General features: G+C 39.8%; 2 pseudogenes; both read right to left on the reverse strand.

The window, feature by feature from the left end:
• Window positions 1–785: 785 nt before the first annotated feature.
• LOC140232152 (uncharacterized) lies at window positions 786–1,852 on the reverse strand (annotated as a pseudogene).
• Window positions 1,853–3,656: 1,804 nt separating this feature from the next.
• LOC140232153 (uncharacterized) lies at window positions 3,657–4,539 on the reverse strand (annotated as a pseudogene).
• Window positions 4,540–8,537: the final 3,998 nt, after the last annotated feature.

An 8,537-nucleotide genomic window follows, 5' to 3' on the forward strand; every position in this document is an offset into this window, starting at 1 on the left:
GTGCTGGTCAGTTAAGGTCACATTCAATTTGTCAGTGGGAAGGGGCTCAGACACAGTTATAGGGCATGCCATGTCGAGGTATGCAATTGGTCTGCCTCTTGCAAATTGGAGGGGTCGGTCAGAAGTATTAGTCACAAGTATTTGAGTCCTGCCCTTCATCAATGTTACAACCATGGTAGAGGGGCAATGTCTACCAAGGTAGTCGTTTGCAGTCAGTATGACGTCAGTGTTACGGAATTGTGGGGGCGCCTGTCCCTGTAAGGTCATGAGTGTTGAGTCCTTAGGGTTGATAGTCACATTGTTTGTCGGGGAGAAAGGTATTCGTTTCCGTTTGATCTTGAACCTATTGTTCCTGAATGTCAAAGTCCCGTCTAAGTCCGATAAAGTATTCGTCCCTAAAATCAGGTCAACACCAACAAGATTCTCCACAATGAGGGCAGAAATTTCAAATTTGTGTCCCTGAATAGTAACTCTGAATGTAATCGCCGACTGCGATTGAAGAAACTGCCCGTTTCCTAATCGAAACCGTGTAGGGGCTACTTTTTGTCTTTTCAGGTTGGAAAGATGCGGGGTAGATTTCACGTATCTGTCAGAAATGAGAGTCTTAGTCGCGCCACTGTCAAACAAAATGAAAATGTTCCTACCAGTGTCAAGTCGTCCCTTCACAAAATTTCTGTCACTTAGTTGTATGTCAACATCGTCATTCCCTAAGTATGTCGATTTCGAGTCATTACTGGGCCTGTTAGCATGGGAGGAGAAGTTCTGAGCGCTGAAAGTTTCCTCCCTTACTGAAAACCCTGATTTTGTGGTCCGGTATAGTATTGTCCCGCATGTAAGTTTTGTTGTTGTTGTTGTTGTTGGTTAAAGTGGGGTGGTGGTGGGGTGGGGTAATGGTAATCATGTCCTGGTGGGCCGTATTGGCGTGATTGGGGATGGTACTGTCTACTGGCGTATTCTAAGTCTCGAAGTCGTTTCCTACATTGCCGCCACATGTGACCGGCAATGCCACAGTGGTAGCATTTTGGACGGGGTTGTCGGTCACGTCCGCGGCTGTTACTCCGGTCAGTGCGGTAGGTTCTATCGTGTCTGTGAGTGTCACGTCCACGACTTGTGTCACGTGGTCTGTCACGACTAGTGCTACGGGTATGACTAGTGCTGCGGTGGGGGGTTGGGGGACGGGAATGTCGGCTATATCTATTGTCAGGGTTCACTTTGTCGTCATGTCTTGTCAATTTTAATGAGGATATTTCCTCAGTCAGTCTGACTAAGTCACCTTGAGTCGCAAATGTGACTTCTTTATGTGTAGTCTGGGTCGTGTCCCTACGCAAGTCCAGAAATAGCTGCGCTTTTGCAGCTATTTGGTCCGAAGTCTGAGTTGTGGTCGGTGCCGACATGAGGACGGCGGCACGGCAGTCGGGGGTCAGTGAGTTAAGTAGTCTATCCCTAATTTGAGTCTCCCATAGTCAATATGGGTTGCGGTCTGTCGGAGTCTTTGCAGGAAAGTTTCTGCACTTTCCCCGTCGGTCATTGTCATCGTATTGAAGTCGGTCACCCTAGCATATGACGACTTAGCAGGACTAAATCGACGTCTGAAACTGGTCTTTAGGTCATCGTATGTCTTTGGGGTAATACTGTCGATCCATAGTCGCGCCTGTCCGGCTAACGTCCGTTTAAATGTTTTAAGTATGGTCGGTAAATTGTCATTTTTGGACTGGTCAATATCATGTGCGTCTAAGTAGTCTTCGAATGACAGCATGTGCGCTGTGCACTCGTCACAGTCAAGTCGGTCACCGGTAAATTTGGACGGTAGGAAGTCAGTTTGTCTAAGTGTGGTCGTGGTGGTGGTAGTCATTGTGGTAATGAGTCAAGTAATCGGGTAGTTCAAAAGGGTATGATTGAAACAAGTTATATAGTATGAGAAGTACAAAGAGATATCTAACAAAGTAAAGGGTTTGAACAAAACAAAAAAAGTGCAAAGTAACATGAACAAGTATAAAAATGTGTATAATGTTAATTCAAACACACAAAATAGACAACAGGCCAGAAATTGTTTTAAAAAAATTATATATAGACCCAAAATCCACTTATTCACACACTTTCTACTCACACTCTCATATGGAACAATAAAGAAAGTTTCACTTACCGACCAGGAGTCAGGGATGGGGCGGAGGGGGCAGTCCAAAAACAAAAGCAGTGTAAATTCTAAATCACCAAATGATTAAAAGCGAAAAATTTTAAAACTAATTCTGTTCGTGTTTATAAAGTGTGGTAGTATTTTTTTTTCCAGTTTGTTGTCCAATATCCAGTCCAGTGTGTGTGTGATTCAAGTCCAGGTTGAGCGTCTTTTGTCTTTGTCTTTGGAAGTGTTGTTCCGTTGTTGTCACTCGTCCTCGTCGTCATCGGCGTTGTCGTCCAGGGGTCGTCCTCGTCATCTTCGTTATCGTCCAGGGGTCGTCCTCGTTGTCATTGGCGATGTCGCGGGGCTGTAGCTGTAGTCGTGGCGTAATTGCCTCCGATTCGGTGTTTTGCGTAATCTTTAGCGTCGGTCACGGCGTCTCATGATGCAGTCCGATGTCCATGCCGTAGGAGAAAAGGTTGTGCGGCAATCGGCGTATACTCTTACATGAAGTTCGTTGAGTTCAAGATAAACTCGACTCCTCTCAATGCTCTCCACCACAATATTTTTCCACGATTGCCGTGATGAAATGTTACATCAAGTAACATAAAGGCAATAACACATAACTGATTGATGATAAAAAGTCATGAAAGGTCCTCCACTCCAGGTTGTGCTAAATTGTCCAGTAGGCCTACATCCAAGATGTATAGATGATCAACGATGAAGAAAAAACGGGTTCTCCACCATGTTGTGTATTGGCGCGCTAGGCGCCATTTGGGATCGAAGTTGCCATGTGTTATGACATTGTGGAGAGGTACAGATTCAAACATGCAATTACGCTGAAGTCATCAACGAAATAAAGAAGTTGTGGAGTCCAAATATAATATGCAGTTGAAGTGTTTATTTCTGAGTTCCGAAACTCAGACAGCAAAATAGTAAACGTGTAACATAGAAGTTACAAGAGTTACAAATATCTCCAATGCCGGTAACACAGATAAAATCACATGTTCAAAGAGCAGATGAAATGCTACATTCTCATCTGGCTGAAGCCTGGAGTAGAAGTGTGTCGATTCCACTTTCTGAAACTATCTCTAAAACTTGGGGGAAATTCTCATCCTGAGAAGCACATGGTCCATACACAATATGATTGGTCAATTCAGTGTAGGCATGGAAACGTAGGGTGTGGTCTTACTCATTTTGGGGCCTGAAACAAAGGAACAGTGTTGAGGGTAATGGGAGATGGATTTGCAGGAAGGGAACTGGACAAGGGGTGATAACTTTCTGACCACAATGGGAGTGGATACTTTGATGTGGGGTTGTTAGGAGGAAACTAACCTTGGTGGTCTGACATAAAGACTCCTATTGACATGATGGGTGATGGACAGGTGTTGGGGTTACTGTGCTATGGGTTATTGAACTACATTGTATAAGGGAAAGGACTAAAGCACGAATGGAAACTATATTACATAGTTAGGTAATGGAAAATTGCCTAACTCTATGTAACATCCCCTTTCTCTAAAGGATGCTGGGGGGGGGGGTGTCAAAATACTATGTAACAATATTGTTCAAATGGGGCACAGAATGCCTTCACTGCGTTGTGGGCGTGGTGGCAGCTATCTCCATCTATGTCTAGCAGATGTGGAGCCTTATTCTGGCAGATGCGCGTCTCCAATCCACTCTTTGACCCTCTCATAACATTACAAGAATCCATCAACATGGAGAGTAAATTTCCCCAAGGAATTTCATACTTCTCGAACAACGCGACTATCTCCTTGTACAGTGTGCTACTGTCTACCTTGACCACAGAGAATGAAGCCAGATGCTTCACAACAATTTCTTATTCCTTTTCCGAAAAATAACATGCTAAGACAGAAACAACACGTTTATTTGTTTCGCTTGTTGCCTCATCCATGTTCATGGACAAATAGTTTGATTTCAGATCTTCAACTAGCTCCTCCGTAAATGTCTTGGCAAGCCCATAGTTTGTTTTGTACGAGGCAGCAGTGCGATCAATTGAGAGTGCATCTAAGGCGGATTTGTCTTTCAATAACTGTTTGGACAACTCAATAATTTTGGGCACCATCGAGAAACTCAGCGAGTTTTCTGCCACAAATCCCAATACACTAGCTTCTGCAGTTGAAATCCTATCTGTAACCGAGACGGATGGTTGTAGCACAGTGCTCTTTCGTTTCCCTCCATATGTGCATGCCTTAAAAAATGAATGAATTCCATACGTTGTATTCTCGCTGGACATTGGGGGCTTTGCACCTGAATTTAAACAAAACACATGACAAAGCCCAATCATCATACTGAACAAAAATTGACACAAAGCAATTATAGAAATCAACCGTATCCTAATGAATGCATCTAGGCTAATTTGTATTCAATAATTTGAAAATTAACGTCATGTTTCAGATACATCATACAGCTGAAATCCTACTCAAAATGAATAAAAATTCATAAAGAATATTCGAAAGAATATCATTTGTATGGTAGAAATATCTTCGATAAATCCCCAGAATTTTAAAGTATTATTGATGAATTATTTCCGTGTCTGATAATTGCATTTAAATTATTATTGTCCCATATACAGATATCCATGTAAGGTGCCTGGCATTTGATAATTTTCTGTTACATTTTGCTGTGAAATGTGAAATGCTTTAAAACACTGACTTGTTGGTGTAATTTTTGACATACATAATGTAGTCTAATAATAATAAACATATTCTGTTTAATTTACCTGGTAGTAAGGTATTTGATTTCCTCTCACGTGTGATCCGTTTGTGTGACTCATTCTGAACATGGTCAACCATGGACACATGTCCACGACTTGCATATTTGATTTCTTTATCGCAAACTGTACACACACAATATCCTGGTGTTTTAACCACTCGTATGTAGTCCGACAACTTCTACGTCCATCGTGCACAAGATCCAACCACTACCATCTCCAGGGATTCTTTACTAATGGATCACCCTTGTCAATAGAATGTTTAGAAATTGGGTCTCCTCTTTCCACAAGTTCTAAGTTTGACAGCCATTTTGATTTGAACAAAGTTCCAAACTGAGAATGTGATTCACAACGTTTTTGTTGGCTCTGCCAAAGTCTGAAAGTCAAGATCAAAGTCGAAAATCGACAAAATTAATTCGGTAACCAACTCCTGATCAGTCCTCTTCCAAAATCAGTTCCAACTTTGTTTGATATTATGAACAGTCTCACAGTTTGAATAATTCGAAAAGCGATCCGTATCCATATAGCAGGCCTCAGCAAACAACTCTGCAGCTAGTGTCCCGTACACTCCCGTGTAATTCCAGCACTAGTGTTTGTTTCTTTCCGTGACAAAGTCATTGATTAGCGAATCACTCCACTTTAAAAAATAAGTTCAAATTTGGTGCGCCACTATGAACAAATCAGTACTTCATGACTGTAAAAATGATTTGTATCCTGAGCTGAGAAAGTAAAATTTGAATCCGATATAAATCCGATATAATTCCGAAACGATGAGATCATATGCGAGCACTCGACAAGAAAAATTGAAGCAGCAGGACTTCGGCAAAATGAGCGGGCCGTCAGCAAACACTAGCGAGCTAGGGTGCCGGTGCTACAACGGTGCTGTCCCGTTGCACATCACCGACACATGCTGCACTGTGCGATGAAAACCAGCTCATACCAGTTTTGCTAGACTATTTCAACAGTCGTTTTTACAAGTAATATCGCCTCAATTAACGTACATTTCTACATAAAATTATGCATGTATATTTGTGGTGAATTTCTTCAACTCTAGCTGTGTGTCTCCCGCTTGAGATGTATTTTCTCACATTTAATATTTCGCTTTCTCCCATCCATCATGAATGTTCTGCTGAATAGAAGGGGTTTCAGCATACGTGTACGTAAAATTCAATATGACTGGGCTAATAGATGTATGTCCATAAAACCATCAATTTTAAAGAGATTTTTGGGAGTTTGAAACAAAAAACTTATCAGATGATAAATTTTGAAGTGTACAAAACAATCTAGAAGGAAATAAACTGCCAAGCTAAAGTTTCAAGGTTGATTTTCATGGCTTTTAGTTATTGTAGTAAGGCAGCAAAGCCCCTTTTCCAAAACAAGTATGTATTCCCCTTTATTTGCAAACTTTGACTTTTTACAGACCTTACAGCCGGCCAGTCTCCTTTTTTTTCAGTCTCTCTTGCTGTCCTGATCATTGTGCATTGTCCACCATAGAGCTGTCTTCTTTTTTATACCATTTTTTTTGCTCCTTTTGTTTTGTTTGTTTTTTTTCTTTGGATACATGGTAGGAGTGTTGCCTTCAATTCTTACCTATGTGTTGTGTCTAATGAACTTGAGGTCTATAGTGATTTATAACATGACTTTCAAGTCATTTTTTTCTGTTTTCCAACAATCCATGAGAACATGTGATTTTTGTGTGTATATGTATAATGTATGTTTGTATTGAAATGACTTCGAGTTTAGAATAGTACTAAATTGTTCCATCTTTGAGAGCCAAATATTTACGCAAATATCTCTTAAAAGTGTGTAATGTTCATAGTGTTTCATGCAGTAGCTATTGATGAATTGTTGTTGTTGTAAAATGTCTATTTATTCAATTATTTCCCCCTACTGATCATAGTGTTGTAATAATTCCCAGGTATTGAAAGTATTTATCAAAAGTGGACATAATTACAAATTTCTGGTGCTTGTACACTCATGAAGAGTTATCATACATGGTAAGTGATCAAAATTACCATGTAAGTTTGAAAATTCCAAACATTGTGTTTTATGTACATCATTTTAGACCAAAGAAACAGCAACAGTAACGCAATCACAACATCTCTCACAAAACGAGGATGCTTTTGGATGCTGACCTGGAGTAGTAAAGTTCAACTTGGCTTGTAAAATCTTAGGACAGGCTGGCGGAATGGGATGCCTCACTTTGTGATAACCCAATTGGATCTGCCAGCTTGGCAGTCATTTTAATAGGTTAGTTTTATGTCATTCTGCGTACAGTAGATTCTACCATGATGCTAAAAGCTATCTTGCAACTCACAAATGGGAAGATCCCTACTCCTGGTACAGGCATGAAACATTCAAAAGTCTTGCTATATTTGATATTATCATTGCTACTATTGGAAGTTGGCATACAGTCTGAGGAATAAAGCCTCCTTCACCCAAGTCAGATCCATAGGGACAGGGGATAATCTTTTGATATACTATGTATGGTACCAGGGTATGTGAATTTTAACTTACACAATAGACTTGACACATGTTTGTATCCATCGGGGTAAATTTTTTCTTCAACATAACTAATTATTTTACTTGTGCGAGGTCAGCTTAAGCTCGCCGCACACTATACGACTCACGACCTTACGATTGACGGACTTTGGATCCGAAATAAATCACAATATCCTCAGAATAAACACGCTTGTTTATTTCATATCCAAAGTCTGTCAGTCGTATAGTGTGCGGCAGGCTTTAGGCGTACAACACAGTTGACTGTATGTCCAACTCAGAGAACGAACATATGATATGCATTTGCTTTGTTCAATACAAAAGTGAAGCAGACTTTTGCAGCAACAACTTATTCCTTGCCACTTCACTCAATACAGAGAATTTCACATGTCTAGTTGAAGGTAATGCAGATGTATTTTAAAGGTGTTGATTGTCATGGAGTTATTTGTAGCTATCAACTTTTGTGTGGTACAATTTGTAATATTTTGCTTAATGCTTCCATAGTGTGGTATGAAGTCATTTGGTATCTTGTTATCATGTACAACAGTGTACATTGTATGTTGACATATACTCAACATTGATTGTTCTGTATTTTATGGAAACCTTGCCAATAAGCATATTTTTGCAATGTGTGATGAATGTAGTGTTTGTTCATGTTTACATTTGTCTTTGCAATTTGCCTTTTCATTTTTTATTTACTTAAGCCAGATTTTATTTTATGCAAACTGTTCATTTGCTTGCCTTTATCATTATTTTGAGGTGCATGTATAAAATGGTAGATTTAAATTTGATTTGTTCTTATAGCAAAGATATTGTGAAATTGCATGTATTGCAAAATGCCATGAACACAAAGTCAGTCATAGCATTTATCGCACAAAATTAATTTTTTCCTGTCTCAAAAGCTTCAATTTACAAATAGTCCTTGCTTTTCCACAGATAAAAACTAGGAAGCAGATCCAAAAGAAACCTTTAATGTAGCAGTAAAGACCAATAATTATAATCCCTTCTGCTAAGAGAATTCTTCAACGCAAATTATCAACAACATATATCTTAAAATCTTGTCGATGTCAATGTCAATGTTTGGGAAAGACAGAATAGATGCTGAAGTGAAAGTTTTGAACATTCCAATTGAATTACACAAAATGAAAAATTTTGTTGCAGTGATCTTTAAGCCTTTATGACTCTAGGAGC

Source organism: Diadema setosum, chromosome 8 (assembly GCF_964275005.1).
Source record: "Diadema setosum chromosome 8, eeDiaSeto1, whole genome shotgun sequence".
Taxonomy (NCBI): Eukaryota; Metazoa; Echinodermata; class Echinoidea; order Diadematoida; family Diadematidae; genus Diadema; species Diadema setosum.